The 19,163-nt window shown below is 39.7% G+C and overlaps 1 protein-coding gene across 3 annotated transcripts in view; it reads left to right on the forward strand.

Annotated features, from left to right (window-relative positions):
* The window catches only part of cadm3 (cell adhesion molecule 3), a 104,962-nt gene that overhangs the window by 39,523 nt on the left and 46,276 nt on the right, over positions 1 to 19,163 (forward strand). The gene's annotated exons all lie outside the window — the stretch shown is intronic.

The raw sequence follows: 19,163 nt of genomic DNA on the forward strand, positions 1-19,163 counted from the left end.
CATCCCCTGTCCAGCTGTCGAAGCCAAAAGACATTTAGCGTTTTTTTTTCCTCCCATAAGGCAGCAGATCTTTTGCACTGATGGTTATTTAGAGAAAATTAGTATGTAAAAAGTACTAAACAACCTATTAGTTTATCCATAGCTTTTTGTGCAATTCAAACCTGAAATCATGGCAAAGCATGCAATAGACACGCCGTTTGGCATGCAGAAGTTGCCGTAACAGCAAGGGGAGATAATATATTTAAAGCCAAAAAGTCGCTAGTGACCAAGGAAGGTATGAAGTAGGTTTCAGGGTCCTTAATCACCAGAAATCATGAAGCTAGGTGGTTAATATGTATATACATCTAAATGTGCTAAAAATGTCTGTTTAAACGCTCGTATTCTTGTTGGCTTAAAATAAAACATCTCCCTCTGCTGGTACTCCAGCTTACTGCAACTTCTACATGCGTGTCCATTTCACACTTAGAAGAAGCAAAGTGTGGAATGGACACGGTGGACCGGCATGTCTATTACACATTTTTCTGTGATACGGGGTTGGCAATAATATATTGTGATAATAACATATGTTGGACACCTGGACTTACCCCAGTGGACACTATATGGGGATCATGGGTGTCAAATTGATGTTAGTACATCAGCCACACATATATATATCTATGTTGGCCCAGTAAAGACCCATTGCATAATAACATATAAAAAAGAAAAACACATAAAATTTTCCCTTCCTAGGTACAATCTGAAAAAAACAAAACAAAACAAAAAAAACGTGAACTTTCAACATCCTGTATCAGTTTTCCATTTTTTAATATCATTGTTAGAAAGAAGGCTGTAAAACTGAGATCGAGTCAGACTTCTGGGTCAGATGAAAAAACACCTTAGATAAAACTAGATATATATATGTATGTATTCTTTTTCTTCTTTCTTGTATTAACCACTCCTGCAAGACATCCGGGACACTATTTGAGGCCACTTCTCACCCGAGTCCGTTCCTATTTCATGATTTGTTATGGGGAATAGGACTGATGGAATGCACAGGGCTTACACAGCTGTGACATAAATTTTGTTTTAGTGTGAGACCACAACCCTAAAACAAAAGTCACAGTTTGGTGAAGCATTTTAAAGCTCATGTCCTGGCTGTACCCTGCCTTTCACCCAATGACAGCTGGGATAGGCTCCAGCTCCCCACAGGAGGATCCTTAGCTTCTTATCCAAACCTGGATAAGGAGATAAGAAAATGAATGGATGGGGTTTAAAAGCTCAGTGCTCCCCTGTTTGTGTCACAAGTAGGTATAATTGAGAAAAGGAAAAAAGAAGAATTTGTGCACTTTCTGATTGTCGCTATAGCAGACAAGCAAATAGAATTAACAGCTAACAACTGCTCACAAACTGCTAGTGTCACAAATGAATTGTATTTGTGAACTATAAGGATATAAATGGTGAAGTAGTGTCATCCGCCACGTTGCTCCAAGGCTTAGATTACTAGTTTTGAGCTTGAGTAGTCATCGTGGCTCCAGCTTTTCCTCGCGCTACTCATTCTGTCCCTCAAGCAAAGTAAATGCTTAAAGACGAAGACACACATACACAAGTTGTCTCACGCACACGCACACACAGATCATTAAGCCCCTGAACTGTTAAAGGATCAAAAAACTTGGAAAAACAATGGCTATTTTCACTTTAGCTGTGATGTGTGTTATTGCAAGGGAACCCATGTAAAGGCTACTTTAATGATGCTTTCTAACACAGAGTGATGTCAAGAAGTTCAGGTCTGCACTTTTCTCTGTATTACCCATCAGAGATGTACGTGAGAACAGACATTAAACGGTCTTTAACCTTCCCACTCTGTAGTACAATGTGATGTCTGATTGTGCTCATGTGAGAATAGCACAGTTAATTCTCTGGTGAATTCACAGCAAATGAGTGGGCGTCATGTGTCCTGCCTCCGGCTCGCTCTACTCAGGCAGCTCCCTCACCTAAAGCAAACGGATGGAGAGAGAGTGAGGATGGCTGTGAAACTGACTGGCTGCTGTACATTTGAGAAAAGACAACTGCAGGCAAAGTCACAACCTAGCATGTTGAAAAAAAAACACCCCAGCTATAGTAACAATTGGAAGGCGTAAAAATTATGGATATGCCTTGGACAGATGGCTGCACTTATGATTTTTCAGCAGCTTGCTTCACTAAAATGACCCCTAAAAGTGAATTAAACAATAGGATTTCACTCCCTCTTGAATATGTCTTGGGTGCATTTGCATATTGCACACTATCTCATGTATCAAGGATGCATGAAGTATCATAACTAGATGTAAATAGAGTCTATTTAGATTTTTTTAAAGGTATATGCTTCCAATATATTTTCTGAAGAATATTCATTCTGTTTGAATGGAATTTTTGGAGGACGGGTGTGCAATAAAGATGTCTCCTGCTGCAATGTTGTTGAATGAGGCACCATAATTACTTCATATAAACAGGGTCAAATGCTTTGTTCGAGAAAAGCCTCAACGACATTAGGAGACCGAGATGGCAAGCAACATATTTTTCTAATATTGCACAGTGCCAAAAGCGCTCAGTAAGTGCAACAAATGAAAACTGACGACATAAACAAACTTCTGGGGGGCTAAAGTGCATCTTAGCGAAAAATTCAAACTGTTTTTAAGAAAATCTGTCACAGTTTTTTAATAACCCATTTTGTGCAACTTGATGGGCGAACTAGCTTTTGTGCCAGGCTGGCTTTTATTGACATTTTGAAAAGAGAGACTTCCCACTCAATGATACAGTGGTCAAAAAAAAAAATATCACACAACAGACCTCGCATTTGAAAAAGGAAAAAGAAAGAGGTGCTGCTGGTGGGGTTAAAAAAATGACACTGTAAATAAGGACTGACATTAAATATGGAGTTTTGGCTCTAATCATGCCTGTTGACTGTGCTCAAACCCATGGCTCAAAACATCATGAGGAGTGAAAAGGAGCATGCCCAGCAGCTAGTTGGAGTGACATTAATAGGCTTTGATTGTGAGAAAAAAAATTGCTTTTTCTTTATTTGACATTATGACAAAAAATACTGCCAAAGTGGTGGTTAAAGACAAATACATTTAAAAAAAAAAAAAATCTCTGAAACTTTCTTGTAGTTTGTCCATTTTCTGTAGTCCAGCATCACAGAGCAGGCTTGGCACTTGGGAGTGAAAAAAGGAGAGAGTGGTACAGATGGAAGGAAGGAGTGATAGGATAGTTGGGGAATTACAAACGAGCCAGACGAGAGTGCTAGAAAGCCTCCCATATGCAGTAATACACGCTTAACAGTGGAAGTCAAGTAATTGAGAGATGGAGTTGAGAATTGCGAGAGTATAGATGGCTACAGGCTGAGACGTTTTCACTGCAAAGGGCCAGACTTTTTGAAACAAACAATTTGGAAAACAGAGAGAGGCGCAAGAGAATGGGGAACAGAGGTGGGGAAGGGCAAATTGAGAGAGCAGCGAGTCTTTACTCCAGACGGAGCTTCAACCACAGTGTAGAGATTGAAGACAGAAAAATGAGGCTCTTCTCTGCAGTGATACAACACTTACAGATCGAACCCCTACTTGGGAGGGAATTGAGACGAGTATTGGAGAAGAAGGTGGTGGTGGAAGGGGAGAAGCAACCCATTGTAGTGGGTTAAAAAGCCGAGTTAAGAACCAGATCTGGGTGAATGGTGGTGCTGGAGGGGTGGAAGGTGTGACGGGAGTTGAGAAATCTTCGACCATGTCTTTTCTTTAAAGTGAAGCAGATGGGGGGAAGAAGGAAGGTAACGTCAGGTTCTTGTCTTTTTTACAGTAATGATATAAAAAGATAAAGCAACGGAGGTATTGACAGAGTAAGATTACAGATAATGACGATAATGACGAGGCTGAAGGGAGACTGGATAGTAAATAGAAGACAACGGTTGTCTAAGAGGAAAGAGAAAGAAGATGAGAGAGCATTTTGACTTTAAGCAGATGCTATTACCGTGATGGAAGCATTGAAAAGCAAAAAAGCATGTCCAAGATGCACAAGGAAATGGCCTTGAAGGACAGATTGCAAGAATTCAAATGAGAGGAGACTTTTTTTTTTTTTTCGGTAGTTGTTGAAATGTATGATTTCACCTCCTAAGTCTAGTCATTTGAATTTCTTAAAACGCCATTTTAGTATGCTTAGGATAAATGCTTGCACTGTTTTATGTGGTATCACCTGCCGTTTTCTGTCATTAGTTTTAAGCAGGTAGCAGTAAAGCTTTTACTGGAAACAGCTGGAAACAAAGCTTATGAGATTTAAGTGAAACAGTGATGTAGTATAGTGGAAAATAAAAACACTGAGCATCTGCCCCCTTCAAATTTGGATTCATCACTGAATAATAGAATAATAGAAATCATTTTCAGGCCAGTTTTTGTGTAACTGAGCATACCGCAGCATTTTCTCCCTGCTTCTCTTCCTTATCAACGACTCCTTGACAGCCACTAACCTGAGCTGCCCTCTGATTATACTCATTCCTAGTCCCATTCCTCCAAAATGACAAGAAAGCCTTGCTCAACACTTTTGTACAGCACCATATATATTTCAAAAAAAGTGTCAAAAGCTTTCAGTGTTTAGTTATAACAGTAATTTGTGAAAATGTTCTTCCTCTTTCAGTTAACGCCCTCCACACATTACCATTCCCGCCCCAAATTGTCTTGGTAGTTCACTGTAATTGTCGAGCCAAGAAAGAAAAAAGTCAAAGTCAGATTAAAAAGGTTAAATGAAAGGATGCTTGGCTCTAAAAAAGTGCAGTATGAGAGCGGGAAAAGAGTGACTTAAAATTCCTCAGTTGTCCAGTTTGGACATGATAGATAGAAATGAGGCAGCAAGTCATCTCTGCGGTTGGCCCAGACAGTAAAGCGCAGGCAGTGCACTTCAGAACTGAGACAGCAAGACATAGATGGATGAGAGTGAGGAGAAAAAAGAAGGGCATATCAGAACAGGAATAAAAAAGCGGAAAAAATTAGAGATACGATTGAAAAAAAAAAATCAGAGGGGGAGAAAAGAAAAGGAGACGAGAACGGGGAATGAGAGGAATCAGAACTTCTCACCATCATGTTTCAACATAGCACAGCATGCAGCAGGCTTTGTAGCGGGAGGGAGTGAGGGATGAACGAACAGCATGGTGAGCGATAAAAGAAGACGCACAAGAAAGGACGAAGCAAATGATGAGTGACAACTCCTTACAGAGATGGCCACCACACAGCAGACTGTGGAACTGACGAAACTGTTCTGTGACAAAATCTGAGATGACAAAGGAGAAAAGGGAATAATCAAAGATGGAATGACGGATGCTTGTTTTTCTTTAAACAGGTATCCCTATTAAAATGAAAACCTTGCCGTTGATGCATACATGACAGTTTTACCATCATTAAAGCAAGGAGAAGAACAGGAGGGGAGGAGATAAAGAGAGATGTGATGCAAAAATGAACGGAGGGTATGAGGACAGAGTGGTAGATGTGACACTATAGAGAGAGCAGAATTGGGTTTGTAAAAATGATACAGGGAAAGTAACTTGGAAAGAGACCTTGAATTCAATTTATAAATACATTTTTAGTCACAAGTAATATGAAAAATGAAACATCTAAGCCCATGCTGTGATATATGAAATGTTGATGTTGCTGGCATTATCACAGGGTCACATCAATTCAATCCAATTCTCCATGGTAGATTGAAAGCTCAAGCTGACTTTTATCATTAATCACTTAGCCAAAACCATTGATATCAGTTAAATTTGACCCTGCTTTCACAGATGAGAGGTGATACAGAGAGGCAGTGACACAGAGAAGGGAACAGAGAAAATGGGCATATTTAAAAAAAAAAAGAAATACAAATCCTTTTTAAAGCTTCATGGGAGTGAATTGAAAGAGAACACGTTAAAAAATAGAGTAAAAGAACAAAACTGAGGAAACCAGTCTGGTTCCAGTGGAGCAGAGCTAATGAGAGTTCTGCAGCTATAACAGACCAGATAAAGATGAAGCAAAACAGGAAATTAATTGTTGAGGGACATAAAGCCCAGTTGTGTTTATTAAAGCAGATACAATTACAAAAAAAATGCTTTTTACAGCTAATCCTGTCCTGCGTTAATCCAAGCGTGCACATTTAGTGCAAAGGAGCCTGTCACTGCATGGCATAAATAAATGATCTGATAACTGTAGCCAACACAGGATATTTTGATACATTTAAGGCTTTAATTTGAGATCATTTATTTTAAGACCCTTTTAAGGACTCACATACACCCTGGAGGAACATGTGGAAGTGAATGGATGGATGGATGAGTGAAAAAAAAGACCTTTTGCTGCTAATAGAAGAGATTAGCCAGCTAGGAAGGCATGAAAACAGATGGGTTCATACATTAATGCTGAACTGTCAGGAGACAAGCCAGGGGAAAGGAGGGGGGCAGAGATACTGAGACCAAATGATGGACATGAGGGAGTTAAATATTCACAGAAAGTTGCTTCTGTCTGAGAACTTTCAGTTTGTTATTTTATCAAAAACAACCCTTAAGTAGAATTGTTTCAGTACATCTGTGAAAGGTCTCTTAGTCATTTCTTACAGTAGCTTTAGATAGAGTCACTAAGTTTAAAAAAAAAAATAGTTGTGAAACTTTGTTTTAGCGTGCTTGACATAGTTGTTTGGTTGTCTGAACTCCCAGCTGTGGGGTGAGCTTGCTACAATATAGTTAGCAAGACCACCGGAAGGCAAGATGAGGCTGAGTGACTTGTGTATTCTGTCAGAAACGAGACAAACCTGTGAGCATCCTGATAATAATTTTTCATACTTTATTGTGAAACCCTAACCTCTGGGGGACCTGGCATCGTTTTCCCACAGTACACTGTGACATCCTTGGGATTAAATAAATGTTGTAGTAAATGAGCAAAATTCCCCCAAATTCAGAAAAAAATAATTTTAAAGTGAATAAAAATGAGCTCAGAGGCAGAACTTTCAATAAAATTATACAAGAGTGAGAGTTTGATTATAATATTGCCTCCTTGTTTCCCCTGATACAGACTTCTCTCCTGCGGTGACTTTCTCCGGTTTGTCGGCTCAGTTTTGTGGTTTTGGTTCATTTTTTTTCTTCCAGTTTTACTTCTGATGCAAACACCTAACAGGAGCAGGTGTGACAAGTCTATGTCTCAGTTGCCCCAATGCAATAGGATAGACAGTTTAATAGACAGGAAATGCAATATAAAGGAGTCAAATTTATTTTGCATTTCCCCCTAGGTTTTGTAACTAGCAGTCATAATATAAGAACAGACTCTTCTTCCTTATTTGTCTTAGGTTAGAAGGACCCTAACATTACTGCTAATAAAATAAAATGTGATATGATATCCAGTTCCAAGCTATGGAAGAAGTTGCGAAGGAAAAGGCATTAAGCATTATAACTTGTTGCACTGCTGACCCATTGACCTCCATAGTCCAGTGGGAATGTAGTGCTGTATTAATCAATCAGTGTTGGAACTGAAACTGCAGAAATGATCCAGCGAAACAGAAGAAAGTACCCACATGAAGAAATCCCCATCATTAAAAGCAGGCAAGAGCGTAATCAAACATCACTCTTGCATAATGTGATTGAACGCTCTGCCTTTGAGCTCATCTTGCCATTCACTTTTTTTTTTTTAGATTGACTTTTAATTTATTTCTTTTTGTTCAGTTCTTGTGGGATTTCATTGAATTATCATGACACTGATTTAATCACATAAACATCTTTTTATTCATTGCTTTATTTAAACTGCAGTCCAAAAGCAACAATTTTCACTGTCTATACTGTGAAGCAGAGAAAAACAGAAACGGGAATGTGCTGCTTCTACATTTCACTTGAGGCACTTTTCCACTTTGTTTCACCATAAGTTGTGTTTTTATGAGAGAAATTCAATTATGTTATGCGCCAATTAGCGTTTAACTAGCTAGACAGTTATATTAAGCACAAGCTTAAAATGTGAAATGATCTTAATGCATTTCTACATTTGCCAGTGACTTTCTCTTGTAACAAAAAAAACAGTGTTATACACAGTGTGCTTCAGAAATGTCTTAACAGACTAAATAGCAGTAGGACAGAGCTGAGCTGTACATTCCCACAGAAGTAAAATTAAATAGCATCTCAGAACGATTTCAAACATTAAGCACAAACTCTGAAATGCATATTGCGTGACGTCTCCAAAAATATGAAGATTGGTTCCCTCCATCTTGAAAGGATTATATGACAACAGAACAAATTAGACACTTTATATTTACGTGCTACACAATGATTAACCTTCAGCCTATGAAAGAAGGATTAATAGGGATAGTTTGTTTGGTTGGTTGGTTGTGATTAAAAAATAAACTCTGTAAGGGGAAAAAACAGCAGAGTCATACTAAACTGTGTTGTATGATTGACAAAAGTGTTAAAACTGCGTAGCCTAACACGTATGTGGAACTAGGTCAGGTCTTTCCAGCCACGTCTCCACCGCATCGCACACTTACTATTTGCTCTATTTTTAAAATAGAGAGGATGGCTATGATATTTTAAGATGTCTTTATTCCATTCAGCTTTACGGCACCGTGTTTGCAGCGTAGTTAGCCCTCATGTGCTTTACAGCGTAGAATAATAAAAAGAGGCCTGCAGCATAAATACTCAGTTTAAGATTTTGCAGGCACATTTCCTTACCAGAAAGTTGTGTATACGCTCTCAGTCCATCTATAAATTTATTTATTTGTGATGTGGCTTCCTTCCTTCCTTTCCATAAAAGCATATGAGCAGACATCAGACAGCTATCATCTGCCTCGGTGCAATTTAACAAGGTAATGGCTCTCTGGTGATTTACAAACCATAGTGGACAGGAAGGGCTTTTGCCTTTCGGGAGGGTGTGTAGTAGGAAGACTTTAACTGTGGTGAATTTGACTGTAACTTGTACATCATTTAATTATAAACGCACACTAAGCACTTTTAAAGTTTACAGTGTTAAGCAATCTTAAGTGAAACGAGCACAGAGTTATTGAAATTGATTGCATGAGCTCCCCACTCAGCCTCTCACAGATGGAGACAAACTGACAATGAGTGCTCACAACACAGCGCGAGGCAGTACTCCAAATGCAGCGCATGAGATGTTTTTTTGACATTTTCTGAAAAACTATTGATCCACATCACATCAGTCAGAGTTTTCCTGGTGTCTTGGAAGGCTCTCTCGAGAATGTATTAACAACAACCATCACAGGACCGAAAGACTGCAGGAGATGCTTTTGAAATCCAGCACTTGAAAGATGGCTTTTTATACTGTTTCTCTCTGTATTATTTGAACTCTTATTTTTCCGCGTGTCCTTAAAATAATCAGCTATACTGGCAGATAAGCACGAGGAGAAGAAAGAGAAAGGCACACAGGGAATTCAAAGTCAAATATACAGTCATATTTTTCAGGTTAATGAAGTAAATATATGAAGAAATTCACTGTGTGATTCGAAAATTGGCCTTTTGCCACTCACCCTCAGAAATAAAATTAAGTTGAATAAATCACACATAAAGCAGTGCAGGCATACGTATGCTGCTACTGTATTTGTTTATTTTTTATCTTTTCTTTTCCTTGGATTATTTTTTTTCTCCCTTATTTTTAAATCAATAAAGTGACATTTTGCCACTTACGACCTTCCTCAGCTTGCGCTGAACCCTGATTCATAGAATTATAAATAAAAAGCTGAAACTGAGAGTTGTGACTGTGAACATCTCATCTTTATAATGTAATATTTCACCAACACATCATTAGTGCAAGTGTGTTTTTCCTTTTGTTCTTCTACAGTTTAATGCCTACCTTCACTATAAAAGAGCAGAGCCTCCCTTTAAGGAATTGTTTGGCATTTATGTAAATAGGGTCCTCACTTATTTGATGATTAGAGGATCTGTTCTAGAATACTAAAAATGAAGCCAGCAGCTGGTTATTGTAGCGTAGAAAAAAGACGATCACTTCAGACTTTGCTTTGCTCAAAGTAAAAGAAATAATGCCTCTAAAACCTCATATAAAAATTGTTTTATATTATGTTCTTGTCATTCTCAAAATCACTCTGAAGTCATTGTCTTAGTCATACCAGAGTAAAAATAGAACCTTATAACTCGGAAAAAGTGTTGGCTGTCTGGTAATTATATTTAAATTTTCTTGCAAGTAGCTGTGGTGACTGCCTGGTTGCCCAGAGGTTGAGCGTGCAGCATCGTCTGCCTCTAGGCAACAACTTTTAATCACAAGGTGATTGCACGGGTCGAGCAGCCTGTATCCAAGCAGCCGTGGTCTCACCCAGACTGACCGTCATCGCTCTCAGACAGATTGCCGAGGGTTTGCAAATAACTGCAAACTAATTTATAAATGCAGACACATTGCCAAGATGTTGCAGTCAATCTGAGTCTGCACCAATCAGCACAACTTCTCTTGTAGATGTAAGTGGTTGCCAGCAGGCTTTATTCTGGTTATAGTCTTTTGTAAAGGCAGGGCTGCTGAGCAGTTCTGTATTTTGCAGTTAGATTGCGTTTCTGCAGCATTGATGTTATTATTTGTGCAGGAATTTCAGAATTTCTTCTTCAAATATACATTTTTATGAATTTAAATGACAACAGAGTTCTGATTCTTGCAGATTAATCGCCATTATAACAGATTTGACGTAATTGCCAACTTTTCCACATTCAAATGCAGACTCATAAAATACTTACAACAGACTGACAGACTCCATCTAGTTGCCATTTTATCACTTAATGCACCAAAGTGACTTTGAGGACGTCAACAGAGTGCAAGTTGTCGCTGACCTGGTCACCCATTTTTGAAGCAACACTTTTCAAAATCAGTGAGACTGCAAGTTCATTGTGCACAGTTGTAGTAATTTTAGTTGTTTCACGATCTACAAACTCTGTTTTCTCTAGTGTGACTGTAGCATTGTTCATCTTTGGACAAAACTTGTAACAGGTTTGTCCAGTGGTGAAAAGTTGTCTCTTTACAGGCTGCAGATTCAAATACATCAGTGAGACATTAGTTTGGGACCATTATTTACAAATTAACATGGTGCGTTGTTGTTGTAGTTGGTTGTGAATATAGCAAATGAAACCTTAATCCCTGCAGGAAAGAGTTTACTGAGGTCAGAGAACACGTGAGCATTACAGTTGGTTTCCCCATAGACTTTGACAACTTCACTTCACAGGAAACCTCGTCAAGGCTAAATCTATGGTATTGATGTTTTTGAAGGCATGCAAAAAAGCCTGTATCCAAAACCTTTTCCTTAGTAATAACAAACCATGTGAGGAATTCTCACCCTTATAAAAAGAAGATAAAAAGAAAAAACTGTATCAACTAGCTGTCCAGTCAAAACACTGTGGGACATAAATGGACATCAGGGGAAAATAATCTCACTTTACTTTGCATGAATCTGATCTTTTGACTTAGAAAATTGAGCAAGTTAATGATAGCATGCAGACATTCAAAAGCAGCAGGCTGACAGTGACAGCTATTATGATAATGATCGTCTTGACTTTTTTTTTTTCTATAAAGGTGAAGAAAGTTGAGAAAATATTCTGTGCTTTATTGTTATACTTCATTCTGATGTGCTTCCTTTTTAATCCTTTTGGACCGGGCTGCCAGCTGAAGCCTTGGCTTCGCTAGGGTCTTAGGATGTGTCATCGGTCAGTGTTATTTGCAAGAAATCCCCAGTGGACATTTTTCACTTCTGTAAAAACTACATGGGAGGATTTCGTTGGCATGTTGCTTGAAGCCGCTACACCGTTGGGAACATTTCTCTCTCAAGTTTCAACTGGAACTAATGCCTCCTTGCTTCAGTTTGCACCACCTTGGGCAAAGTTTAGTTCATCTGCCTCAGCTTGCTTCTTTCCATTGATTTTGCATACATTCATGCCGCTGCCTCTAAATTACTATTTTTGAAATCTGAAAGTAGGGTGAGAAGGACAAGTGCATTTAGAGGCAGCAAAAGGCAGTGGGAAGGATGGCAAAGTAGATAAAACAGACAGGGGTGTGCGTTTATCAAGCGTTTCGTAGTTGGCGCACTGATCCAGGATCAATTGACGCTCTCAGATCAGTGGGGACGGCTTGATCAAGGGAAGCCTGTGGTCACTGAACCCAGATCAGCTGTTGTTAGGATGGATAATTAGGGAGCTGGAAAGAATATTCAGAAACAGATGGTAGGATGGGTGAGACGTGTGGGAGAAAGACAGAGAGAGAAGAAAGAATGGAGGCTGTCTCTTTGGATGAGAGTGTGAGCTAAATGCCTGAAATGTAAAACAAAATGGGAAAATGAGAGAGTGATGGGGAGGAAGATGGGGGGTGGACAGGAGAAGTGGAAAGAGAAGAACAAGGCAGGGTTGGAGAAAGAATGGATTGATGACAAGAACAGTTGTGACAGACGTAGGAGGGAGGGGTGAAATGCTGATTCGGTTTGAACCGAAGAGGAGGATAAGGACACGGAGAAGCCGGGTGGAAGACAGACGCAGACATATAAAAACTATATATGAAAAAAAATATTAGTCTGTAGCTTATGTACTTTTTTCAACAACACGGGTTTCTCTCCTGTTGTGCCAATAAAGCAAATTTGAATATGAAAGAGTTCTCAGCATAGTGGAAACTTGGCTGGAAAGGCATAAAGAGGCAGATGAAAAAAAAAAAAAATACATGGATTTGCACTCGGTATGTGTTGCGAGAGAAACCCCACTACCAGCCCACCCCACCTGAATGTTTGAAGTTGAAAGAGCATGAGGAAGATTGAGGGAGGAGGAAGAGGAGGAGGTGCAGGAGGAAGATGAGTAGGCGAAAATAGCTACTGTGACCAGATCAACAGTTAGACCTTTGGGGAGTATCAACTCTCGAGTTTGAGCGGCAGACAAGAACCAACGTCTGGCCAAAGAACTACAAACACACACACATAAGCACAAGATGAAAAGACACCATCAGCACGGATGTAAAAAATATGTGTACACTGATAAACACATCTTGTACTTGGTATGTAAGAGCGCACAAAGGCTAAATCTATCCGCCCGATACCATTTAGAAACCACTTACACTTGTTTAGGCTGGTAGCACAAGGGTTTCTTGATCCTGTATATAGCTATTCAGTAATAAATTGTGAGGAAGTTTTACACAGTAATGTGCATTTCTTTGTGAATACAGTCAAATACTACGAATGCTATAGACACATGTGAGGAAAAAGTAGAACATACTTTTACAGTATGCAGCCTTTCTTTTCTTTGACTAAAGAATCAAACAGACAGAAATTTTTAAATTCAAGTGAATAATCTAGAATTGATTGCTACTGATTGCATTTAGGCTTTAAACATTGTTGATGAGTCACTATTACTGCGAGCGATTTAGTGATAAATCCCATCAGGCCGCCGTTTCATTCAAGAGCATTACTATAACTGTATGGTGCAAGGAGCAGGGTAATTGGGACAGAGCTGATATCGTGTCACCGTTGTTCACAGTGACACCTTGGCAAGGACACAAATGATACTTTCCGGTAGTAAACTGTTTATGGAGTTTGCAGTAGAAAAACTAAAACAACAATATAGTTGCAACTAAAAAGCAGATAATATGATACTTGCTTGCTAGATTTTAATCACTGAAGTGCTTTTATTAGAGATGGCGGTAGTTCTACTGTAATAATACTTGGTGTGAGTCCTGCACTGTGATTAATGTGGAAATTTCTTACTCTTTAGTGCCAATGTGTGTGTGTTTCCATTGCACCTCTGGACAAAGTGTGGCTAAAGCATGAAATCCCTTTGTGAATGCATGTAATTGTCTGTAGCTGTTAGTAACTGATACAGAATTAAGATTTAATTATGCACTTTGGTTATTGATTTTTGTTCCTGTTTATCATATTGTGTTTCCTCCCTGAGATTTGTGAAGCTTTAGAATGAAAGGTGAATTACCTGATGGAGCGCAGAACAAAAAGTGACACAGTATGCAGTGTTAAACAAGTAAAGTGCATCTGCACAGGATCAGAATATACTGTGTATTAATCATAAATGTTACGTGCTGTCATGTTTTCAATATGAGATTTTAATACAAAAATGTTAAATGATTCTACCCAGGAATGGAAAAGAGGCTGGCAAGAACAGACTTCTACATGGTAGCATGTTCTCCTTCTGAAACACTTAATTATTTCAGCTTTATTACTGAGAATTCATGGTTATTGTCTGGTTAGCAGATGGCTCTCTGTGCTGTGAAACCTGTGAGCTGCAGCTGAAGCTGCTATGCTGAAGAACCCAGTCAGAGGCACAAAAAGCAACTGTAACAAATTCAAAAGGAGCCTTTGTTACAAATTGGAACAAAATACTGCGCAACAGTCTCTGAATTCAACCAGAATTAAAAGGGAAATCAACAGCTGTATATTCCGTCACTTCTAAAAATGCATCTTTAACTTTAGCTTCCGAATACTGGTGCATGCAGCAAAATGTTAAGCTTGAAGACTGCATGCTCCTGGGAGACATAGATAATAAAGGGAATACTTTATTCATTTGGTGGCAACTGAAGCCAAAGATGCACAAAAGAAATACCAGCTGGACTTGTTGATTATTTTATTTTACAGTAGACTATATAGAAAGATGGACATTGCTTCCAGGACCTATTGGTTTATGAAACCCTGTTTTGAAGCCTTAGCTTGACTGTCCCTCTTTTGCATTTTTAAAATCCTGACGCAACGTGTGAGTGAGAAACCGAGGACCCTAACATGGTAGTGGCTTGCCCATCACAAAGAAGCTTCTTCCTAAATCAAACACTGGTTTATCATCTGTTTTACTTCAAATTGAACAATACGTTTTTAAAATGAAGCTGGTGGTGTTTTCAATAAGGCTAATGATTGACTTCGTAAACTGATAAGGGAAGCTTTTACTGTGGCCCTAAATCAAGTGATGGCCTTTTTTTTTTTAAATAGAATTAAGCATTTTTTGCAGGCAGTGGATTTGCCGCCTTCTGACCATTTATCAGAATGTAGGTTTGAGGCGCTTCTAAATTAGCTTCATTTTTCAGACCGAGAGGCTACGTCCATCATTGATATGCAGTGTATTTTTTTTTTGCCCTTTTGGCTTCCTTACAGGCTGCTAATGCCAGGCTATGTTTCTGTCATATATCCATACCACTGAGAACGTTAACATCTTAATCTTTGCAAATAGTGCAGAGTTTTGGATATTCTGCTTTCCAAACATTCGGATTCAGCAGAGGAGACTAGAGCACTGCCTTCCTTTGGTTCAGAAAGTTTGAAAAATGTCTCTGTGTGTTTAAAGTTTGAACATCTAAGATTAGACTTCACGAGTTTCATGTCTGTCCAAGCTTTGGATGTGTTCCAAATGTCAGCCACCTAACAAGTTCTGTGAGAAAATGAGCAGGCCTTCACTTCTGAGCTATATTCCTCTACCATAAAGCAGCCACACTCATATATAACGTTTGCGCCAATCCAGTTTATCTCAAAACTAAGAAATTCATTATATCGAAGGAACAACAACCAAACATCAGTGTGTGACCTATTGACAGACTATTTATGTTGCCCACATCAGCAAGGCACAGCACATGTACAATTTTCAGGTGCTTCTGGATCGATACGTCCCCGTAACTAGATATCATATCGTTTTTGAAAATCCATCACAGCTGTACTGGCCAGAAATATACATCGTTTATAATGAAAGAAGAAATAACCCCCCAAAAGAGAGAGAGAGAGAGAGAGAGAGAGTAAGAGCCTGGAATGATTAGAAATGGGTGAGATGTAAGAGAGAAAGACGAAGAACAAGATGTGGGGGTGGGGGGATGAGTAGAATGAGGGGGAAGAGAATTAAGGAGACTGATAGTTGAGCACAAGGTCCAAGGGGCATGGATAAGTGTTTGTGTGTGTGTGTGCGAGAGTGAGTGACCGTATGCCTCACACACACCTACACACACACACCCACACAGAGAGGGTAGCTCATGAAGACAAATGTAGTGACCTTGCTTAGTGATAAGGCATGAAGATAAAGTAGTGTTGGATGAAATAACGGAAAAAAATGCCAAGAGAAACAAAGGTGTGTGTGTCTGTGTGTCTGTGTGTCTGTGTGTGCGCATGTGTGCATGTTTGTGGGAGTGTGCAAGACAAAGATGGGAGAATAGACAGATGGAGTGATGAAGAGAAAGGGTGACAATAGTGAGACAGAAAGAATGACAAAAGGGTGATGAGACAAGCAGCCACAGATGTGGCTCAATACCGAGGACGCCAGATAAACAATAAGAAAAGAAAACAGAGGCAAGACAATATGAAACTTGACACACATGTTTGGACTGACCTACCTAATGCTCTCTCTTCAAGATTTCCAAGATCAAATAGCTTCTTACCCCCTGAAACTCTTGTTTTTGCTGACCACTTGTAGTTTCTGCAGGGTTTCACCTAATACACTGAAATCACTGATAAGTGTGATTTGTTAGAGGTGCAAGATCAACAGGAAGAGGTGAACAGTGTTGCCAAGTTAGCTGTTTTCTTCCTAGATTTTGTGACTTTCAATACCTTTGCTCTTTTGTGAACAAGTTATAGTGACAAAAGTATTCTACTTGGGTTGGTGTTTGAGGAGAGGAGAACTATATTTTTTAAAATAAGGTGGTCAACCAAAGAGCCAGACAGATATGTAAATAAGCTGTACATGTACCTACCTCCTGTCCACAAGTTTTTCATTTTGAACTTTAGCTTGACCATTTAAATTCAATTATTCTTTCTCTAAGAACACATTTTAGCAGAGTGGGTAAACTCTGTTTTTGGATCCTTCCATGACTCTTCCACGACAGCTCAAATATATAATCTGAATAATCTGAAGCAATTAAAACACTTTATAAAATTATAATAGCTTAAGCTAAAGCTAGCTAACTTGAATTTTTGACCTGAATCAGCCAAGAAAAGTTCTTCTGCAGGCAGTCGGTGTGACCTGCCAGGAGGTCCCTCCAAAGCAAGCCTTGACTCTTAGCAAACATCTTGGTCAGAGAGCAGGGTGATTATATGGTCAGTTATTTTGACTACGCTTTATAAATGAGTGGGGAGGGTGCAGTAACATGAATTTTAATGGTCTCTAGAATATTAAAAACCTGCACATATTAGCAGTAATAGTAAACACTGCTTAAAAAGTTTGTCTCAAAATGAGATTTAAAGATTCATGTTATGGGTAGAGAAAATCAAGAGAAAATACTAATTAGGCACACTTACATCTTTACTATGATAACAAGTAGATATCTCTCTCGACACCCATTTGAAGCTGTTGAACTTCTGCTGTCCAATTTTGTAATTTATTGAATGGCTTTTCATGTGAAAGCACACATCCACTACTCTTTCTATTGCTGGATCTTGGACTCAGCCAGGGCAGCCCATTGTCACTGATTCTATTCATAATTTTTTCATGACCAGAATTTATAGATACAGCTGTGGAGGGTGTCAGCTGCCTTGGTTTCAGAATGTCATCTCTGCTTTTGCAGATGTGGTTCTATTCAATTCCATTTTATTCATGTAGGACCAAATCACAACAACTGTTGCGTCAAGGTGCTTGTTACCCGTCATCAAATGACCTCCTACAGGGCAGTTTGCGGCTGAGCGTGAAGTAGCACTTGCGGAACAGGCTGAGATGCTACACCATGCTCAGGTAGACTGGCAGACACTGGCAAGGCCACTATCCCTTTCTCCACCAATCCAGACACAAGAGCAGCTTTCAGCTCAGCCTTACGCAGAGCTGTGGAGACACAAATGCCATAAAATGCTGCCACCTCATGCAAATCCCTCTTCCTACAGGCGTCCAGCTGGACAAGCGAAGGGTTTGCCTTAAACACGGCAATATAAAAGGTAGCCATTCAAAACCACAACAAAAAACTACCTGAGCCTAACAACAACAACAACAAAGAAGAACCACCTCCAACACACAAATCAAAAACAGGTGGGAAATATGTGTGGCCACAGGTTAACCAATAAATAAAAATACCACCGACCCTCTCCCCAGACCTACCTACTAAAATCTTAGCCTAGTTAGCTTCTGGAGTGTTCCAGGCTCGAGGCAACTTTAAAGGCTAAGCATCAAGTGCACAAAGCACCGACAAGCCTACCCCCGACAGGGAACTAATCCCCACCCGGGATTACTCCAAAAATAAAAAAGGCAAAATAAAAAATGAGTGCCTGAAGGAGGAGCTGACGCTCAGCTAGACACTCCCCTGTGCTAACCGGAGAGAGAGCGCAGCAGATACAATACAACCAAACAAGCCACTGGCAAACAACTCACTAATACTCAATTTCTGTTCCTTCCATTCATATCCCGGACAAGCCCCCACATTGTTACGTCCCCACAATGAAGGTCTAGGGGTGTGTGTGGGGACTGGTAACAAATTGGTCCAGAACAGAATGAAAGGAAAACAGACAGGTGTTGAGTAAATAAAATAGTTTTTATTATAGATAAACTGAACATAAAGAGCCGGCAACACCATTTTACCAATAACACTAGAAAAAGAAAAAGGTCACAACAACAAAGAACACAACAGCTACACTGCTTCCACAACTCCACACTATCGGATTACCTTCAACACACAATGTGGGAACACCAGAGGAAAAACCACCCTCTCACATGCAGTTCATCCCCAGTTTATGTGACTTCAGAGAGGTGATTACTAACTGGGCCCAGGTGGTAAATGAGGCCAATGAGCAGACGCTGTGTCCTGGGGAGAGAGAAGAGCAAGAGAGAGACAGAGGGGTGGAGCAAGAGAGGAAGAGGCGGAGAGAAAACACCACACCCACAGAAGGGCGGTTTCAGGAGGCCCAGCTAGGGCCGTAACAACCCCCTAGTCTGGTTCTCAGCTCCGACTTTGTGTTGGAATTGAGTTGCTGCCCAAGTGGAGTAGTATCTCTCATTCACAAGAGAGCGAAGGAGGGCGTGTGGTACTGGTAGACATAGTGGTGCTGGATTGGACTTTCGCGATGACAAAACAGCTGAGCGTGAAAGCTGAGCTGATTTACATTTCCATCTTCATCTAAGGCAACTAGCTGTGGTTAGTGACCAAAATCTCAGTCATTCATTCCCAAACCACTTCAACCACCAGTTGACTTCAAAGTGGGGTGTTTTGGGCATGGCTAGCCTGGAGTAGGCTCTGGGGTAGACCCAGGACAAATGGATAGAATAGCTTAGATAGCACAGTGTCTCACCA

Source organism: Simochromis diagramma, unplaced genomic scaffold (genome assembly GCF_900408965.1).
Source record: "Simochromis diagramma unplaced genomic scaffold, fSimDia1.1 OVJJ01000205.1, whole genome shotgun sequence".
NCBI classification, from domain to species: domain Eukaryota; kingdom Metazoa; phylum Chordata; class Actinopteri; order Cichliformes; family Cichlidae; genus Simochromis; species Simochromis diagramma.